Source organism: Hermetia illucens, chromosome 6 (genome assembly GCF_905115235.1).
Source record: "Hermetia illucens chromosome 6, iHerIll2.2.curated.20191125, whole genome shotgun sequence".
NCBI classification, from domain to species: domain Eukaryota; kingdom Metazoa; phylum Arthropoda; class Insecta; order Diptera; family Stratiomyidae; genus Hermetia; species Hermetia illucens.
In genome coordinates, this window is record NC_051854.1 from 23,827,510 (window position 1) to 23,848,796 (window position 21,287).

The window sequence follows — 21,287 nt, forward strand, 5'->3', positions numbered from 1 at the left end:
GGGTTTGTTATTATTACATTATCAATTCATCCATTTTTAGCAAAACTGAATTTTACCTTTGACCCAACAGGGGCTTCCTGGAAAGGACTTAGACAAATATTATTGCTGCATGAAAGTTTTCACTCTGAATCACATTCGGTTGATTTCTTTCGGGGTGGGGCTGAAAAATGTACATAAATTTATTGCACAAATGATGGAATTCCACCGAATGTGTCTTTCTGGCAGTTTTCCAACCCTTAATATCGAACCCTGTGCCACCCTAAAACATGCAAGTGAGCTGGCTGACTCCGTAACAATTTCAATTTAATATTGTACAAAAATACAATAGCAATGACTTTGAGAAAAAAATAAATGGAGAAAGCCTGGATATACATTTTGTATGAATACTATACACCCCGAAAACACGGCACGAGCAGCCTGAAACAGGTCGGAAAATACAGCTGTCGCTTGTAAAATTCAAACAATCAACTTGGCGCGAAAGTATGTAGATTTATTTTCTCACTTCCACCCCTTTTTTCGTACGGAATATATATAGAACGCTCGCGAGTATCTTTTAAGCTTTATAGGAAAACACCTCCATGATTATCCAACTGTAGGAATGGAGGAGCTTAACAACGAAAATCCTTTATTTCCTTCACGAAACGAATCCAGTTGATGGCATCGTTTGTAACCATGTCGAATTATATCTGGGTTGAATTGTATACAAGCGTGCAAAATTGAAGTCTTGAAAAAGAGAAAATCCATCTTTTCAGAATCATGATTACGGTCTGCTGAGTATTTTAACGTGTCGTTACATTGCGATATGTGCGTTACGTATTCCCCCGGCGCCTTTCGCCCGTGGGGAAATGATTAAATTAATGATTTTACTGCTGTGTTGAAGGGTGTTCTACGTAAGCCCCAGATCCTGTTACGTTGGGGAATTATGTTTTGAAAATACTTATTAATGTTGGAGTTATCAGGGTAAGTTAGCTTAATGTTATAGGGACTTTGATTGGGTGGTAGTGGGGAAGGAATAAAATCGGGAATTTTCATTGAAGTGAAGTGATCCTTACGTGTTATATGGAATTAATCACCACTCATGTGCTCATATGCTATCCAAATTGAAGAGTCCACTTGATCGCATATTCTAATAATTTGGACCAAGGATGTCGGTGTAGTTTCGGTCCCTGGTAAAAAATGGATCTTTTTCTGTTCATTATGGAAATCTTTCTGTTTGCATAAGTTTAAATCTAATCCAAAATACCAAGATATTGATCCTACATCTTTTAAACTGCTTTATCAAGAGCTGAGAAGGACTACCCGTTTCGATGGAGGTAAAGACCATATCTTAAATTGTGCAAATCATCTAAAGTAGGTAATCTTTTACCATTTCCATGGCACCTGGCCTTTTTCTCTACATTTGAAAGCTTTGCTGGGAATAGAGAAGGGTTACTATAGACTGAGTAGCTCCACCAACGTCAGCATCAAAGGTAGAGCAAACTGAGTTGTATATGAAGAGCTGATATTAGGAGCTTAATCGAACATATTAAGTAAATTACTGAGGAATTATTATTTCCCCACATTACAATCATCGTCATCAACGGGGCAACAACCGATATCCGGTCTTAATAAGGAACTGCAGATATCCCGGTTTTGCGCTGAAGTCCACCAGTTCGATATCCCTAAAAGCTGTCTGGCGTCCTGATCTTCGCCATCGCTCCATCTCAGGTAGGGTCTGCCTCGCCTTCTTTTTCAACCATAGATATTGTCCTTATAGACTTTTTGGGTGGGATCATCCTCATACGGATTAAGTGACCCGCCTTTCTTGCTAAGAATCCAAGTCTCCGAGGAATACATGAGGATTGGCAAGATCATTGTCTTGTACAGTAAGAGCTTTGACCCTATGGTGAAACGTTTCGCGCGGAACAGTTTTTGAAAGCTGAAATAGGGTCTGGTGGCTGCCGTTTGACCAGTGTGATTCGATGTTGTTCGTTCTTTTGGTTTTGGCGCTGACGTTGCCACCATGTAGTTCGTCTTGCCTTCATTGATGTGAAGCCCAAGATCTCGCGCCGCCTGCTCGATCCAGATCAAGGTAGTTTGTACATCTCGGGTGGTTCTTTCCATGATGTTCATATCGTCAGCATAGACCAGTAGTTGGGTGGACTTAAAGAGGATCGTACCTCTTCCATTTACCTCAGCATCAAGGATCACTTTCTCGAGGACCAGGTTAAAGAGGGCGCATGATAAGGCATCTCCTTGTCGTAGACTGTTGTTGATGTCGAATGGTCTTGAGAGTGATCCTGCTGCTTTTATCTGGCCTCGCACATTGGTCATGGTCTGCCTAGTCAGTCTTATCAATTTCGTCGGGATACCGAATGGTCTCATGACCGTGTACAGTTTTACCCTGGCTATACTATCATAGGCGGCTTTAAAGTCAATGAATAGATGGTGCAACTGATGTTCATATTCCAACAGTTTTTCCATCGTTTGTCGCAGAGAGAAAATCTGATCTGCTGCTGCTTTGCCTCGAGTGAAGGGTCTTTGGTATCGGCCAATGACGTTGCGAGCGTATGGGGCTATCCGGCCTAGCAAGATAGAGGAGAATATCTTATATGTGGTACTCAGCTACGTGATACCTCTATAATTGCTGCACTGGGTGTAATGTATGAGACAGACAGTGCCTCTTCGCCAATCGTCAGGCATTGATTCGTTGTCCTATTCCAATATGCCCATTCTGTCGGAAATCAGATTTCCCTCTTTGTCTCGGCAGGATGAGCATTGGGATGTATAAGGCTTCATCCTGCTGACTTGTTGGTAAAACCTCCGCGCCTGATGCTATTGCTCCCTGTAGTTTTCGAGTTCACAGACTTGTTGGTTCTCCCAGGCTTTGTTTTCTCATCTCTGAAGTCGCTTCTCCGCTCGACGGAGTTCGTGGTAAACATTATGGGGCTCGGGATAATGGAGCAATTTTGTGTATTCACGAAACAAAACCCTTGAACTAAAATGAAGGTCCCAAATAGGTCCAATATTCTAAATTTTACACCATATATGTATTAACCAGTCCACCTCCACTTCGATATTATTTATTACTTTCATACGCGAAAACCCATGGCAAATGTTTTTTGACTGCCTTATCAGCACCGCTATTAGGAATGCTTCCGGGAAGCAAGTATGGAATTGAGAGACATAGACGGGAAGAGAACTGCACTATGCCCAACTATACAAAGAGTGGCAGATAAATACGGAATGTAAGGATATTGACCGTTCATACGGCTAGAAGTCGCAAATTTCGAAAGGGATTTTGGAGACATGCTGTCCTCTTCAGTAGAAAGCCTGCAAATTGTGCAGAGTACAGCACTTTCATAATGGAAGCAGCTGGAAACACGACTACGATCAGTTTGTCCTTGGAACTCTTGTCTTAATCCTCCAGAAAACGGAAGAAACGGCAGGAAGAAACCTCTCACAAAGAAAAGGGGACTGCACGTTCTTTTCCACTTTATCGGGAAGAGAGGAAGACAGGAAAACCGACGGTATGAATGAAACTAGTCTAATATTATTATGTGAGATTGGATTCATATGAGAAAACTCCCAACAAATTATTACGGGAGAAGAGCAACATCGGAGCTGCTTCCAGCCATGGAAACATCAGAGGAGCATGCCAAAGCCTCTTCCTTCCTACTGGCAACAAAGCTGGGAAAGTTACAGAACTGCTTTTACATCGTGCCGATGGAACACCCATGAGTTCGACTTAACAAAATCTGTGGTATTGGATAAGTAAAGGGAGCTACGATTTTCTACAATGAGAAATCTACAGAACCAAAAGCTTGTCTCGTGACACCAAATTTTGATACCAGGATAATGATAAAGGGGAAAAGCATCAGATTTGCCTCTGTATACCTTTTCTATGTTGTCTTGTGTCCTCTACCGATCTGATAGCATATGTGCAGTCAAGTTGACGGTCGTGATGCAGTCGCTCAAACGCTATTTGTAGAGCAGCAAATGTAATCCTGGGAAAACTTTTTGGGAGCCGTCCAAGGACTCATTTGGCATCTGAAGTTCAATTGAAAAATCTGAATCGCATACCGGTGCGGTGAAATAGTTCCCAGACGACATCTGAATTGTGCTTCCAAAAGCAATAAAAATGAACACTGGGAAACGCACTGTGACCAATTGGAAAGTGGAAAGAGAAGCTTTAAGCCTGTGTGGAACCCCTAAAACAGATGAGTCGGCCAAGCTGGCCACCCTCAGAAAATCTAATGGAGCTTTCACGAATTCCAGAGTTGAGCCAGTACAGACTTTCTTGCGGGTACACCATGTGATTCACAAAAACTAAAATCGCCCCACTTTTCGGTTCATATCCCCGTTAAATATTACGGCTTACGATTCTTATGCCCACGACCAGACAGGAGTCGCATATAGCACGATGGATGCCACCACCCTTGCGATAAGCAGCCAAAGACATATGGTCTTAGGCCTTCTAATATAAAGCATGATTTTTTCCCGTATGTTCCAAGGGTTCCTTGGCGCCCAGCTTGACTTCGAACATTACCCAGAGGTATCTAATGGCCGGCTTAGAAACAACCTCCTGACGAACACGAATTTTGACAGTATCGTTTTTACTTCGATGGCTTTTCCGTGCTCCAGGTCCAGTTTAGCTATTCGTAACCATGCTTTGATGACACAAATGGTTTGTTTTCCATAAACATCCACCTGGTGGAGATGCTTCCCAGCTACCACCACCAGCATGTTGTCTGTAAAACCAATTAACGTTGCCTCCTTTGGCAAGCCAAGGCCAAGCACTTAATTATACATGATGTTCCACAGCAGGGGCACCAATACAGGGAACACCTGCTTCACAGCATATTCTCCATCATCCACCGCATACCAGAAAAAAAATTTCCGAAAGATAACTCGATTATTCAAGCTAAGTAAACAGGGCCTTTATTAGTAACTCTGCGGTATTATTTCTATATCTGCCGAAGTTCTGGCGTCCTTCTTGTTTTTTAACAAAGTCTCTCCATTCGCAGACCCAGACAGTTAAGGGAAAGTCTCACCACGTCCTTGGAGAACAATTGTGTCCATTTTGCTGGTTATAGTGTACCTATTGATCATAGTATCTCAAGCAGGCCTATAACCGTTAGGAACTTTAGTATGTTCCCTACTTCCAGATCTTTCAGCCTTGCATCTAGTATTAAGTGTTCTCCCAGATGCCTCGACCTACTTTGCATAAGTGCCGGGCACTGTCCCAGGACGTGTATAGAGGTTTCGTCCTCCTCTTCACAAAACCAGCAGGCTGTGTCCATAGATATCCCTAGCTTCCCTAGGTTATAGTTCAGCCAACAATGACCAATGAGAATTCCCACTGTGATTCGGAGTGCTTTTTGGTGAGGTTTAAGCAATCCTTTGTGCGTATGGGTTCGTATCCCCTAATAAGCACCTTGGACTGCTCCATCGCAGTATAAGCCCGCCCAGTATAGTTCCCTCAACCGTTTCTCTTCATTTCTTAGATTCATAGCCATGAAAACGTTTCCGATTCCACAGAAGGGTTGTGGCCCGTGTAAAGGCGCCCCTGCTCCCTTCTTGGCTAGTTCGTCCGCTGCCTTGTTGGTAGGTAATCATTGGCCTTACCATTGCAGTATATATCCAAACCAGTATCTTCGGGCTGCAACCCCATTTTTTTCTTGCTATGGATCTGCAAGTCATCAGAGCCCTCGTGGCTTTCCGAAAAGTGTTTCCGACATGTGTCTTCCAGAGTAATTTTCGGTCTAGAGTAATTCCCAAATATTTAACCTCTGTTCCTCGTTTCACCTCCATATCATGTAATGTTATGGCTCTCAGGTGATCAAGCTTACGCCTCCTAGTGAATGGTACTATGGTGGTTTTGGCTGGGTTGATCCGCAGTCCCACCTTCCTGCACCAGGCACTAGTAACCTTTTGTCCAGTTTGGATTCTATCACATAGGGTATCTTCATATTTACCCCTACAGATTAAAACAATGTCGTCCGCGTAACCCTGGACTTGTATTCCAGCATTTGTTAACACATCCAGGAGTTCATTCGCTACCATACTATACATCAGCGGCGATAGTACCCCACCCTGTGGACAGCCTTGAGTGGTGTTCATGATAATAGAATTTGTACCTGTTTGTACTTCTATTTGCCTGCTTCCTAGCATTTTGCCCATCCAGAATGCCAGGGTGTTTCCCACTCCTTTGCGGCTCAGGGCATCTTGTATCTCTGTGTGCGATGTGTTGTTGAATGCTCCTTCGATATCCAAAAAGGCGCACAGTGCAATTTCTTTGGTTTCTATGGCATCCCGTAATAGATCTGTCAGCTGATACAGAGCAGTTTCAGTTGACCGTCCTGCCCGGTAAGCGTGTTGACAGTGATGTAGGGGATTACGCTTTAGAACGTTAGTTCTAATATAGTTGTCTATGACCTTCTCCACCGTTTTGAGTGCGAACGATGTTAGGCAAATTGGTTTGAAAGATTTAGGGTGAAAATTATCCTTTTTACCCGCTTTCAGAATAAATACCACTTTTGCCCGTTTCCATGCCCTTGGTATGTATCCCAGTGCTATGCTCCCCCTTACCACCCTCAGAAGAGACTCTAAGATAATTCCTACGCCTCTCTGGATAAGTACCGGGAAAATGCCATCTGCTCCGGGAGGTTTCAGTGGTTTAAAAGTTCCCACTGTCCATCTTAGCCTAGCTTCTGAGCATACCTCTTTTACTAGTTTCCAGCTCTCCTTCCTTCCCCTTTTATTCGTTGTTGGGGTGTCAGACAGAATGTTTTCGCCTGCCACCGTGGGGTAGGACCCCAGGAAGGAGAAGAATACCAAGTAGTCTGGATCAAGAAGGGGCGTACAGGGCGCAGTGGTTGACGGAGTAAACACGGAAGAGAAGTAAGAACAACAAGAATGAAAGTTGAACTTAACAGAATTACGAGCAGTTTTGGAGTCAGGGCGGGGGAGATCTATATAAAATTCATGTCGAGGATGGTGAACGTCAGTTTTCACATAGAGCGATGGACCAGGAAATAGAGAGATGGCGTTCGGGATATTGGAAACGAAGAAATCGAGAGTGCGGCTCAAGAAGTTGTTGGTTTCTAAAGTTCAGTGGTCATGAAGGAAGAGAACGGAAGAGTGAAAGGGATTTTCGGAAGGAATAGGAAGACTAGGACGGCTAGGCCAATTGAGCATGGGGAGGTTAAAATCTCCGCAGAAAAAGAAAGGGGGAGAAGGCAATTCGTCAGTAAGGAGTTCTGACAAGCTGTTGAACAATTCTTCGTATAGGTGGCAAAGGCCAGCACAGGGGACGTAGATACAAGATACAATCAACGGGGCCAGAAGAAGAAAAGACTGGTTCAGCGCGAAGTTGATCTTTAATTGCAATTGATTCATTGGTAATCACAGAGGACCTCTGACTTTGTCCTGTCTGAAGATGTGATGGGTGGAGAAGCCACTTAATTGATAGATAGGATTGAAAAAGTCGTGGGTACACATATTGTTGCCAGTTCCTGCTATGCGTTCGTCTTGTATTTTTCCGTGAATGAGTTACAGTATACCATGGTAGGTGGATATCAAATGTAACCTTTAAACACCAACTAAGCCATTAATATCAGGATTGTCCATTCTTAGGCACACATTGTAAGGAAACAATTTTAAGGTTCCCTATGTAAAAAAAAACCTCAGTGGTTTACTGTCTACCTGCCTGTCCGCCAGTTTGTCTCTCACACGCATTTTACTCGGAAACGACCCTACAATTGATACGAAATTTAGTTGAGATGTTCAACCCTTTGACCACCCTATATGTGTTCATTGTAGGTTTAGGTTAAGAAAGTCCCCATACACTCGAAGCGCGTGTCAGACTTCTTTCCACCAAATATGATCGTGTGGGTTATCAACTGAAAGGTCTTGATTAGTGCTATACGATATAAGTTTTGAAATAGGCTATAAAAGGAGAGGAGCATGAAAAAAATCAGTTGTAATTCAAGCGCCCATTCTCAGAAATTATCCAAGGGAAAAATTTGAAAGGGAATTATGACGTTATTTCCATAAGATCTGCAGGTCCCCAAATGCAGACTTTTCGCACATTTCTGCTAGTTTAACCATCCTGTTGCCATAAACCGAAGACTGCCCCAAAAATTAATTGCTACAAAACCAGACTTTCTCGTATCTATTAATTACACAATCCCTACTCAACAAATATACATAGCTCCGTAGTGCAAGAGTTAAAGTCAATCATATGGGGCCCATCTTCAAGAGAGTAAGCAGAATATGCAGCTCGAAGTGGATATCACCGTGCGCTAAATAAAAAGATTGTTTAGCTCGAGCCAGCTGGCCAACAATTTTAAAAGTTTCATTAAATGAATTCAAACTACCAAAGTTTTTTTCGGAGTTAGATAACACATGAAAGATGCATTAATATCCATGAGGAGGACCACAATATTCTCATAAAAGTAGCAATTTATTAACTCAGCTGGTAAGGAAATATCGTGCGGACTTGATGAGACTTTATTATCTATCTGCATGTTTAAAGTTGAGTAATAGTTCCCAACATGCATTCATTTTGCTCTAATTAATATGCAAATACATGGTCTTCCCTCCAGGAAGTGTTTTTACCTAGCAAGCTGGCCAAAGCCTTGATAACACGGAGATTGCATGCTAAATTTGATATACGAGTAATAGTGGAGCTCCACACATACTACCTTTCATTAAATAGAACGTTAAGAGCGGTGCAGGGGAGGTAGGACCACAGAAAATTCTAACAATGAGGGAAATTGAATTTTTTGCATTTGGAAAATATATGAACGGAGATGTTAATTGATGGAAGTAGGACTTGTTCGTTAGGGCGAAGTGAAAATATTTACTTTACCAAGTTTGGAATTCGTAATGGTTTTGGTTTTAGTCCCAGTTTTAGTTTGCTGGAGAAAGAAATGTGAATTATATAACAGGAAAGTGAAGTTATAGGTTGGTCTTCCCAGGAATATGCTTTGTATGCTCGTACGGTTTCAGGAACGGTCGATAAAGTAAATTATTTTTATGACATTTTAGTAGCAGCGTCTAGAGCATATTGCTGGCTTTATGAAGGAGAGTGGCGGAATATCAAATCACCAAATAAGCAAAAAAAAATATATTTTATACAGGAGACGTATGGTTGGCATCGTCCCTTTTGTGGGGTATTGTGCCGTCGTCCACACTTACATGCCATTGCTATTGGTTTCCGGGAGTGTGCTTCAACTGGCTCCATAGTTTTCTAAGAAGCCTGAGTTCTCCTCTACTGATCAATGTCACGTAGCTCGAGAGCGACCGACTCGTTAAGCATCTTGCGATAGTAGGATTCATTGCATAGCATGACCTCCCTCAATGAATTTCTTATCCACTGCCACTACCGCTTTTTGATCAACACGCCTGGCTCGCCTCCACTAAGTTCGCCATTAGTTAATTTCTTAAACGATGTCATAGCGTAGACATGAATTGATGAGAATTTTGAGTTATATTGGCGGTCACATTCCATGTATTATTTTTCCCAGTATTTGATGATGAGTTGTGTTAGTTTAACATATCACATTTTTTTATTTTACAAGCACGATTCAGGAGTCCTCGGACTGATTTCTTGAATTTTCGTAGTTCTCGACTCAAAGGATCCCGTCTTTGTATTGTAGTTCATTCGCGGCGATCTGAGAGTTAGAATTCGTCCAGCACCCGCCAATGTCTAATCAACTTTAAGAACTTTGAAGTAAAGGTTAATCGATCTATTACTTCACTTCTTCTAGGGATGCAGCCTTAGTTCCCCATCATGGAACTTACTGTTCCCTGCCAGATCAATTAGTTTTTACGTCAGCAGGAGACTCGAAGAATCACAGGCCAAGTAAGCAGAGGCAACTATGACCTTTTCTCGCGATTAAACTGGCATTGTAAAACTATCGTAGCTAGGTCCTGGGAACAGACTTGTCTTAGCATAATTGCTGCTAACAATTTAAACATCAGGACGAAGGCTCCTCTCTCGAGAATTTCTAATCAAATAAGATCCTAGCCCCCTTCACTAATCCAATGTTGCAGTTGTGCAACTTTTCCAGCTGTGTATGTAGAAAGAGGCTTTGACATGCTGAAAGTCAGTTTGACTAAACTTTGTTTGTAGACATAGATGTAGTCTAACATGAAAACCGTCGCCAACTGAAATGTCTGCTGCATCCATGGTGGGTCTCCGAGAGTTCCGCTTTTGTGAATCTAATTTCTGTGAATATTGTCACAGTTGTTGGTGCAGGAACACCCATGTCTTTACTGCCAAGAAGCTTCGCCTTCTTTCGCAGTGCCTTCCGCTGTCGACGGCTAGAAGCCTTATCAAGTTCAGGGTGTCCTGACAGCATTGATCCATTTCCGCATACTGGTATTAGGCCAGTTACATTCCCATCGCCAACGGAAGAGAAAGTTATCATTGGCAACATTTAGCCTGTAGTCCTCTCGTAGTGAGTAAATTAGAGGTCTGTATATCATCGGGGAAGTTGAGGTGTTTGAGAAAAGATAACTTGGTGCAGCTTCCCCACGTCGGCTAGCCAGGATCGCATGAATGGTGTCGCCGATAAGAAGAAGAAAATGCATCAGAGATAAGACCCAATCCTGGCGGAGTCTATTTTGAGCTCTAGATTTTTCTAGTACTCTAACTCGATATGCTACCGGACATCATATATCGTTCTGATAATAGCAATTAGCTTCTCCGAAATGCCCTACTCAGTAGGGCAGATACACCCTTGTCGAAGCTCTTGAAAATCTCTTCGAAATCGATAAAAGGCAAAAGGGGAAGTGATTTACATTCCGCACATTACAGCACTATGATCTTAAGGATGTTTGCGTGGCCAGAACAGGGGGATCCACAATGCAAACCAATCTACTTTTATGAATTAAGCCGTCCATCTTCACAGCAGCAGTAAGCATGCAAATACCACGTCAGTAGTCGCATTCAAGAGGTGCCTTCTTCGGAAGCTTATTGATCATCCCCTTCTTCCACTCGTTGGGAAATATCCCAGATTGCCCGCAGTTATGAATGTGTGGTAGTAATAATTCTGCAAACAATAAAGGAACTACAAAGAAAAGTTTGACAGGGAGGCTATTATTATATTTGAATTCGTTTATGGCAGATAACAGAAACGTTGAAGGTCATTATTTTCCACGCCTGTGTATGGGAGCTCCCATTGCCCCTATTTACAAAAGTGGCGATCATACACTTACCGTGCATTTACTGTGCTATTTCTCTCCTCTATTCTTGTTCAAAAATCTTGTCGTTTCTCCACTGTAGCTCATTAGATGCCTCACGGATTTTTGAATCGTGGGTCCACTACTACCAACCTACAAGACGGCAGGGAGGGCACATCATCTTCACAAATTTCTCTAAGGCCTTGGACTCATGGTACTTTTATTTAAACTCGTCTCTCTCTCCCCCCGCCACCCGATGCATGACTCGGCTCCTACATTTCTGCACCATTTGGATGATTTTTATTCGCCATTAGCGACCTTCTGTTCTGTTCCGCTCGAAACGTCTCACCATAGGGTCAAAGCTTTTACTGTACAAGACAATTATCTTGCCAGTCCTCATGTATTCCTCGGAAACTTGGGTTCTTAGCAAGAAAAATTGAAAAACCATAGCCGTGAGGTTCTGGATAAAATCCGACTCAAAAGGTTACGGTGGGCGGATCACTTAATCTGTATGGATGAGGACGATCCCACCCGGAAAGTCTATAAGGGCAATATCTATGGTAGAAAAAGAAGACGAAGCAGACCCTGCCTAAGATGAAGCGATGGAGCTTTTAGGTATATCGAATCGGTGGACCTCGGCGCAAAACCAGGATGTCTGGAGTTCCTTATTAAGGCAGGCCTAGATCAGATACCAAAACTTAGACACTGGTTCATCTATGCTCTATCGTTAAGTTGGCACTAACCGATAGCTAGTGTGCTCCGTGCGCTACTTTTCCAAAACCCCTCCCATTCTGCTTTCTACTTCCCTGGGCCGTCACCCTTTTTCATATCGAAACTCTACCCAAGAGTGCCTAGATGTCAATAGTAGCCCGTCCAAAATGTCTGGCATCATATTGCTGCGTACCTTTTCTGACTTTGACTTTGTCAAAGCCATTTCAACACTTTTAATTCCCTCGTTCCACGCATCCTTGAATATTGCTCCGCGATCTCGTTTACTTCCCATAACCGCGATTGTCTTGTCCTAGAAGAAATTTAACGGAATTTCACCTAATCCTTCTCCCGTGTGGACTATCCTATCCGCTAAACCTTCGTCGACGTGTGTATCCTCTTTGAATTTCCTAGTAGCCTGATGGACTGCTCCGACTCTACTGGCTTTGTATAGCATAGGTAATGTCTTCCGGCGAGCTCTAAATTTATCGGTGCTATAATGCGCTGTAACAGCTTGCCCATACTCATTTTAAGCTTAGGTTAAGTTTTATTCTTTCCTTCTTCTGAGGACAATATCTAACTGCTTTATCTCTGTTTATTGTCCTTAAATAAATAAGTCTTAAGTTAATACTGAACCAAAGATTTCGAAAGTGTTTAAGGTTTTAGGTAATACAGTAGCGCATTGAAAACGTAAATCGTGTCGATTATTGTTGCGCTTGGAAGCCCTTTAATATATTTTCCCGAGCATATTAGGACATGTCCAGGATTTTTTTTGGATTTGTCGGTAATATGCTTGTTTTTGAAAGCAATATATTTTCTGCTACTTGAGGAGTAGCTCTTAGAAAATGAACATTTGTTTACCGTGGATGGTGGGAAGTCTCTCCAAGAGGCAGCTGTCCATTATCCGAGCTAACTCCCAGTTTAGCCAGATGTCCTTAATACAACCCCGGTTGATCGAGTTAAAAGCATTCCTGACATCCAACGTCACCACCATCACTTACCAGCGGCCGATGCCTCCCGAGCCACGACTGTTGCTACTGCATTGAGCGTGGACCATCTTCTGCGAAATCCATACTGCTGCTCCGATAGAACAGCCGCTAGCTCGGGTACACCAGCTGGTGTTTTTGCTTCGTAATAGAACCAACCTCTGCCTTTTCTACTGGGCGGGAAACGCTTCTTCCACCATGCATAATTCACTTGGGCCTGATTTCAGTAGCCAATTTCAGAGCCTTGTTCGCAATCCCATCCAATCCCCGAGCCTTACTATCCCCAATTAGTCCACAGATTTCTTTTCTTTTCGGTAACCATGGGGATTGAAAAGACACTCTGTTGAACCATTAGCTACGGTCCACTTTCTTACCGTTGCGGGAAAAGGATTGCGATTATTTTGAACAAATGGGTACGTCACTTGGGGTGATTTTTGTCCACGAATTTCATTTATTAGTAGTTTCGTTTCCCACTGGGTGGAACTTTTGTCGTGGCATTGTAGAGTTGCATGCCTCAATTAGCCGTTGGCATAGTTTCTAGAAGGCCTAGATGACCTAGTGGTCATTGTGGGTGCAATTTTTCGCCTCTTCTTAATATGTGATTTGTCCATTGCCACTTACCTCTTCAATCATAGTGCGTACGATCAAGTTTTTCGTTTGAGATACTGTTAGGTCAACGTATTACGATGGAACGACGCAGACAAGTATTACCGAAAGCTTAGAGCTTTTGAGTAATAGTGGAGTTCACTTTCCATGTGTTACTTCCACATAGGAACACAGAAAGAACAACACAGAACAGTCTCAACTTGATCTTGGTGTTGAGATGACTCCAACCCAGATTTTAGACAGGGCTGCAAAAGCACATCTAGTGCTGTTAATGAGTCGGGTAACATCCAGTTCGGTTCCACCGTCGGCAGAATCCACAGTTCCTAGGTATACAAATTGATCCACCCCCTCTTCCAATTAATGCAGATAAGGAAAGTGCGATGACCCGTCTGACTGAGAACCCAGGTTTTGTTGGTGTTTATCTTCAGTCTATCGATACTTGCCTTTCTTTCCAAATCCAGAGTCACTTAGCCAAGATCCATGACCCGCTGAGGCAGCAAACAGATGTCATCAGCGTAGTCGAAGTATTTAAGGAAGGATGTCAACGTTCAAAAAACTTCCTCCATGTCCTCCGGACAAGGCTGGATGAATAAATAATATCATTGACAGGATGCAACCCTGGCGGGCTCCGCTTTGGACTTCAAAATCCTCCGAGATTTTACTTCGGTGCAGCACGTAACACTTTGCGCCATTATATGTCGCTCTGACAAAATCTATTAGTTAGAGAGCACTCCTGATATATGCCTTCCTCACTTAAATTATGCTTTAATGTACCGAAAAGTCCTCCAGCTGCTCTAAATTTTGGGGAGTGACGTTGTAAAATCTTGTGACACTTGTATAACTGATGAAGTGCTCAGAAAAGACGGACCAGCAACCCTGTCGGCCAAACCGAAACCAAGTTTACCGAGGAGAACCTCCACAGTGGTGGCACCAGGAGACGCTGTATCACATTGATTTGCTGGCCGTGATGCAGTAGGTGCATACTCCAAAGGCTTCATAAGGGCGATCAGACCTGACTCTACAAACAAGTAAGTGGCAGTAGGTCACAAAACCTAACCAGGGGTATACTGGTACCATGAAAACCAGGATGTGACGTTAGATCGGTTGTTATGGTTGGCCTAGTGGGAGCTTCATGGGGTGTGTGGCTTCGTTCAAGCGGGTAGAGACCTCGGGGTCTCAACCGTGGTGTAGCGTTTCAGCACGAGAACTGTACATTGTTCGGTAGAGATTTAGGAAGGCTTTGGATCTATCAATATGAATAAACTGGGCCATGTACTCAGTTTAAACTGGTACCGTTATGCTTGCCTCAGCGAAGCTCTGATTATGATCACAAAATCGATCCGCGTTTTAAGAAAACCGTGACATTAAGTCCACGGCACAGGTACTCATGTAAATCCACAGCGACGTAACTGTATAATTGACGATTGGCTGCATCTCTAGTATTGCAATACACGCTGCACGATTATTCATCATCATCATCATCAACGGCGCAACAACCGGTATCCGGTCTAGGCCTGCTTTAGTAAGGAACTCCAGACATCTCCGTTTTTGCGCCGAAGTCCACCAATTCGATATCCCTAGAAGCTGTCTGCCGTCCTGGCCTACGCCATCGCTCCATCTGAGGCAGGGTCTGCCTCGTCTTCTTTTTCTACCATAGATATTGCCCTTATAGACTTTCCGGGTGGAATCATCCTCCTCCATACGGATTAACTGACCCGCCCCCCCTAACCTATGGTCATGGTATCACTCATAGATTTCGTCATTGTGTAGGCTACGGAATTGTTCATCCTCATGTAGGGTGCCAAAAATTCTTCGGAGGATTGTTCTCTCGAACGCGGTCAAGAGTTCGCAATTTTTCTTGCTAAGAACCCAAGTTTCCGAGGAATACTTGAGGATTGTCAAGATCATAGCCTTTGATCCTATGGTGAGAAGTTTCGAGCGGAACAGTTTTTGTAAGCTGAAATAGGCTCTCTTGACTAACAACAACCGTGCGTGGATTTCATCATCGTAGCTGTTATCGGTTGTGATTTTCGACCCCAGATAGGAGAAATTGTCAACGGTCTCAAAGTTGTATTCTCCTATCCTTATTCTTGTTCGTGTTTGTGTTTGACCAGTGCGGTTTGATGTTGTTGGTTGATTCGTCTTCGGTGCTGACGTTGCCACCATATATTTTGTCTTGCCTTCATTGATGTGCAGCCCAAGATCTCGCGCCGCCTGCTCGATCTGGATGAAGGCAGTTTGTACATCTCGGGTGGTTCTTCCCATGATGTCGATATCGTCAGCATAGGCCAGTTGTTGGGAGGACTTAAAGAGGATCGAACCTCTTGAATTTACATCAGCATCACGGATCACTTTCTCGAGGGCCAGGTTAAAGAGGACGCATCATAGGGCATCCCTTGTCGTAGACCGTTGTTGATGTCGAATGGTCTTGTGAGTGATCCTTCTGCTGTTATCTAGACTCGCGCATTGGTCAGGGTCAGCCTAGTCAGTCTTATTAGTTTCGTCGCGATATCGAATTCTCTCATGGCCGTGTACAGTTTTATCCTGGCTATGCTATCATAGGCGGTTTTAAAGTTGATGAATAAATGATGCAACTGTTGTCCATATTCCAACAGTTTTTCCATTGCTTGCCGCAGAGAGAAAATCTGATCTGCCGCTGATTTGCCTAGAGTGAAGCCTCTCTGGTATCGGCCAATGATGTTCTGGGCGTATGGGGCTATCCGGCGTAGGAAGATAGCGGAGAATATGTTATAGATGGTACTCAGCAACGTGATACCTCTATAATTGCTGCACTGTGTGATATCTCCCTTTTTATGTATGAGACAGATAATGCCTCGTTACCAATCGTCAGGCATTGATTCGCTGTCCCATACCTTAAGCACAAGTTGATGAACCACTTGGTGTAACTGGTCGCCTCCAGATTTAACCAGTTCGGCTGTAATTCCATCGTCTTATGATCTTTTAGCCGATGAATTGCACGGACTGTTTCTCCTATGCTTGGTGGTGGCAGTATTTGTCCGTCGTCTTCAGTTGGCGGGACCTCCAACTCGCCGCTGTTCTGGTTGTTCAGTAGGTCATCAAAGTGCTCAACCCATCGCTCCAATATGCCCATTCTGTCGGAAATCAGATTTCCGTCTTGCCTCGGGAGGATGAGCATCGTGGTGTATAAGGCTTCATCCCGCTGACTGTACTTTTCGAGTTCACAAGCTTGTTGGTTCTCTCAGGCTTCCTTTTTCCGTCTGTGAAGTCGCTTCTCCGCTCGACGTAGTTCGTGATAAGTCTCTGCGCGTGCCCGCGTTCTCTGAGAATGCAACATTACTCAATATGCGGCATTCTTCCGTTCCGTTGTTAGCTTACATTCATCGTCCTTTTGTGGCTGGGGCCAAATATGTTTGTGGCCGTATCAATGATAACTTTCTTCAGGTGGTTGTGAAGATCATTTGTTGTTGCTTCATCTCCAGGTCCTCTGTTGACTGCAGTTATTGCGGCATACATTTCCCTCTTGTAGGTGCCCCGGAGGGCTGTGTTGTGGATGGCTTCAGTGTTAACTCTCACCTGATTTTCAGAGGGGATTCTAGGTGGTATTGTTATTCGAGCTCGGAGCACCATGCCAACGAGATAGTGATCCGAGTCTATATTGCCCCCCCCCCTATATGTTGTGACATTCATCAAAGCTGAGAGGTGGCGGCGTTCGATCAACACGTGGCCAATTTGGTTGAAAGTGGTCCCGTCTGGAGAGACCCACTTATGTTTGTGGACCGCTTTCTGCGCAAACCAGGTGCTTCCAACAACCATTTCGTGTGACCCTGCTAATTAAATAATCAAGTCTCCTCTGTAGGGGCGTGAACATTAATGAGGCTTATATTTCTAAACTTGCCTCGCAAGCACAGAGTGCATAGCCGTTCGCTTATGTTTTCAAAGTCGATAACATCAGGTTTCATTTTTTGGCTGACTAAGAAACCTACTCCGAGCACATGGTTTACTGGATGGCCACTATAATATATGGTGTAGCGGCTCTTCTCCAGGAAACCGGTCCCTGTCCAACGCATCTCCTGTAACGTTGTTACATAAGCCCTATATTGGGACATGGTATCAGCTAGCTGCTCATCAGTTTCATCTCTGTACAGGGAGCGCATTCCATGAGAAAATGAGCAAATCGTTATTCTGTTGTCGTTGCCGGATTCGTCGTTGTATAATCCGTCCAGTCCGAGGCTCCTGTTGTGGCTTCGTAACAAGTTGTTTTCCGTGTAGGGTTATCAGCCCTACCCCAACCCCCAACCTGGAGGACCAGTTGGTACAATTTGTCCCGTTTTTAGGCGCGGGAGACTCACCTTCATCCTTCTCCGGCTGCAGCTTTTCGTTTAGAAAGAGCTCTCAGCGACCACCACGTGGAGGCGGAGATAGGGTTTGGTAGTAGAGCTGTTAGTGTTGGTTCAGCAGGCACTTCCCAGGTTTTATGCTCCATCGTGGGTACCAATCCACGTTTCGCCCTGGGACCTATACTACCCTTTGACCCGTAGAGAAACATAACGTTGCATTCCTGGATCTAGAGGGCGTTTAGCCGTGCGCCACAGAAACTCATCTGGTATGCACTGCAGCAACACCTAGTGTCCGAGGAAGTGTTCTGAATTAAATTGTTCTACCGCGATCCGCAAATTAAAATTTGAATTATGGCAGGTATATCAAACTGGCTTATGTCTTTGTCTCAAGGAAACGATCTTTGCTCTTTTAGTGGACACTGTCGACGGACCTTCACACTACTCTATGTAGGTGATGTTCTCCTAACTTCTCGATTTGTTGTGCAATTGCAGAAATGCCTTCAGTGTTAGGGATTATGGCAGGTTATAGACATGACAATGATGCATCCTTTGCTTAATATACACGTATTCTGGACAACCTCTGTAATTAGCGGTGTGCGTCTCGACACTATTGCTACAAGTTTTGATACTGGAGTCGTTACTGTTCTTTGTACATATAGCAATACTACTAAGATCCTCTCAGATTTCGCAGAATCTGGGAAGTTCACATTTCGCAGTTTGTTTTGTATGGCCAAATTCTTGACTATTTCGACATACGGATATCATACATATCGTTTACGAGCTTCTTCAATAGGAATCTTGTGATGCAGAAGATACTTCCGCATCTTTTGGACATTTTGTTTTTTATGGGTGGAATATGCTAGTATAATTAGAAAGAATCGCTTTGCATCCTTTTTCAAGGCTAACTTTTTTCGACGTAGCCTTACTTATTTAATGCCGATACATTTATTCTAGAAGTAAAACAAAAGATGCTTAAACATGGAAAGATCCTGACAAATTGAAATCTCTGCTAAAGTGACTGCCGTTTGCATTTATATAATCCTTCTATCAAAACACGATGGACTTAGCTAAATCCCTATGCTTTTCGTATTACATATTCCTTCCGTAACATACGTAGCACCATACGTGAACTACTTGAGGTGGATTCCGTAGGTGAACTACTCGCTCAAAAAACTGTCACGCTGGAAAAAGCAATATGTCATCGATGTCAGCTAACAACATGAGAATTTATTTCTTCCTAAAACAATTTCACGGGGTTTTGCTGCATTTTCATCCACTTGAAAGGTAGATTTTATGGCGAATTGACTGTGAAGTCATATTTTCAAAAATTTAAGGACAACTTTAAATCGGATAGTACTTCCAAGGAGACGGTAACGATGAACGTTCCTGGAAGCAGCATATGTACGTATGCCTTGCATGCTCATGTATGTAGTTGTGTATCATTAGGACTAACGTCACGTATGGGATTTCGCCCTGCATGTGCAGAAGTTTACACCCAATGTTTGGAATGTTAGTTGGGAAACTTCTGCTTCCGAAATTCATTGCTCTTGTTTTTACATTGTGTAGCCGGGTGTTATGTAATCAGACATGTTTTTCAAGGAACAGCAGCCGGTTTTCGGATATGTCAAGAATTTGCAATGCGGGAAGTTCATAACGAAATAATAATTAATAACTTCAACAACCATTTGAGATAATTTAAACTTTGTAATTGTAAATTGCTCCCGGTAGTTTGGGGGAAGCATGTAGACTACTATAGAGAATATTGTAACATGGTATCTGGGTTGGTTATATTTAGTAGGCTTTTTTGATTGTTTGAGGTTTTTTTGTCTCTGATTTGGGACTCTGGGTGGAATGTTGTTTATGATGGTGAAAAGCAAAAAGTCCCTATGAAAACTGCGCAAAATGTTAGGATTTATCATCCCTACGCAACGGCACTGCTCTTAAAAATATTGATATCCAAGGAGGGGTTCAATCTTATCATCGATATTATTTCTTCTTGTTATCGATGACGTTCCCCAAAGGACTATGACATCTTTCCTCCTCCCCGACTGCAATGATGACATCTCTCCCTATCACATTAATGGGCGGAGCACCGAAGGCGTTCATCAATTTGCATTTCTAGGAAACATCGTTTTAGTCGACGCTGGCACTCGATGTCGCTCGACCCATCAGCAACGTAGCCTTGTCTAAAATTTGGAAACGGAGTTATCCAAACACCAGGATCAAGTTCGTCGTCAGTTTTAATACGGAAATCTAAACATCTCGGGTTTGGGCCAAGGCCACCAATCCGATACCATTCTGGCCTACGCCATTGCTCCATCTGAGGCAGGATCTGCCTCATCTTCTTTTTCTTTCATAGACATTGCCCAGCATCAAGTTGCTTTGCGCTAATGTTCTCTCTGTGTTGCTATATAGGAGTAGCCCATGGAAATTAACCACCAGTGTCACTCAAAAGCTTCAAGCTTTCGGTAACACCTGCCTCCAACGTATCTTCGGAGTAAGTTGGCTTGATACTATTTCAAACAAAGAACGTGGTCGGACCACAGGACTGCCACCCGAGGGCGATGTGACCCAAAGGTGGAAGTGGCAATGGATAGGACACACATTAAAGAAGGGCAGCAATCACATTGCAGGTATGATATGCATTCATCTAATGGTAAATATGTAGATGAGCTTGTATATGGGATGAACCAGAGTAGATGACTTTGTATTGACAGTAACGACTACTGCTAAGTCTGACCTACTGGGATGAACATCAACGACTTTGGCTAGTGGCCAGTATGCAAGTGTAGTCGAGTCATCCTTGAGGACGTCAACGTTTATTCGTTTTCATTTATTGATGCAGGACTTCCCTTCTCCACGTTGTTCAGAAATTACTCCATGTAGCAGAGATTGGCATAGGATTAAGGTAAGCTCTTAAGAGCGTGATCAATCACAAAATGACAGGACACATTGGAACTGGGTCTCGGCCACCTACACTAACTGCATACAATGCGTGCGAGTTGAGACAACCTTCGTTTTGTGAACCTAGTGTCTAGAGTTCAAACGTAAGCGGTTCAGCAATCACTATCTTGAAATGATACGTAATACTCTCTAACTGCGGCCGACCAAATGCCACTGAATTGGGGACCCTGTGGCCGAGGGAAGGACGAATCTGGAAGGTTACTTACAAATCCTTTAATTGTTCCAAATTGGAAATTCATAAACTAATTGATCTCTTTCCCCATCTCTTTTTGTTATTAGGTCAAATACAATTTGCACATAAATTGCCTGGATCGCAAGTTGAGGTGGTCTGATAGTAGTGCAGACATTTGTTGACTCGGGCACCGCCCATAGTAACGAAGGCATTTAGGACACTTGCTTAAGATTGTGTATTGACCGTGGCTGGTAGACCTTATCGCCACTAGCGAGCGCTGATTCGTCCGTAATTTCACGGATTAATTAAGTGTAAGTCTTCCTCAGGTAACTGGAGAGCAAGAGCTGAAATACCCGATGA

The 21,287-nt window shown here is 43.3% G+C and overlaps 1 protein-coding gene and 1 long non-coding RNA gene across 4 annotated transcripts in view; one reads left to right on the forward strand and one right to left on the reverse strand.

Annotated features, from left to right (window-relative positions):
• LOC119660264 (basement membrane-specific heparan sulfate proteoglycan core protein-like) overlaps positions 1–21,287 on the reverse strand; it is a 514,615-nt gene that overhangs the window by 115,959 nt on the left and 377,369 nt on the right. The window lies entirely within an intron of this gene.
• The window catches only part of LOC119660265, a 115,120-nt gene that overhangs the window by 86,114 nt on the left and 7,719 nt on the right, over positions 1–21,287 (forward strand). The window lies entirely within an intron of this gene.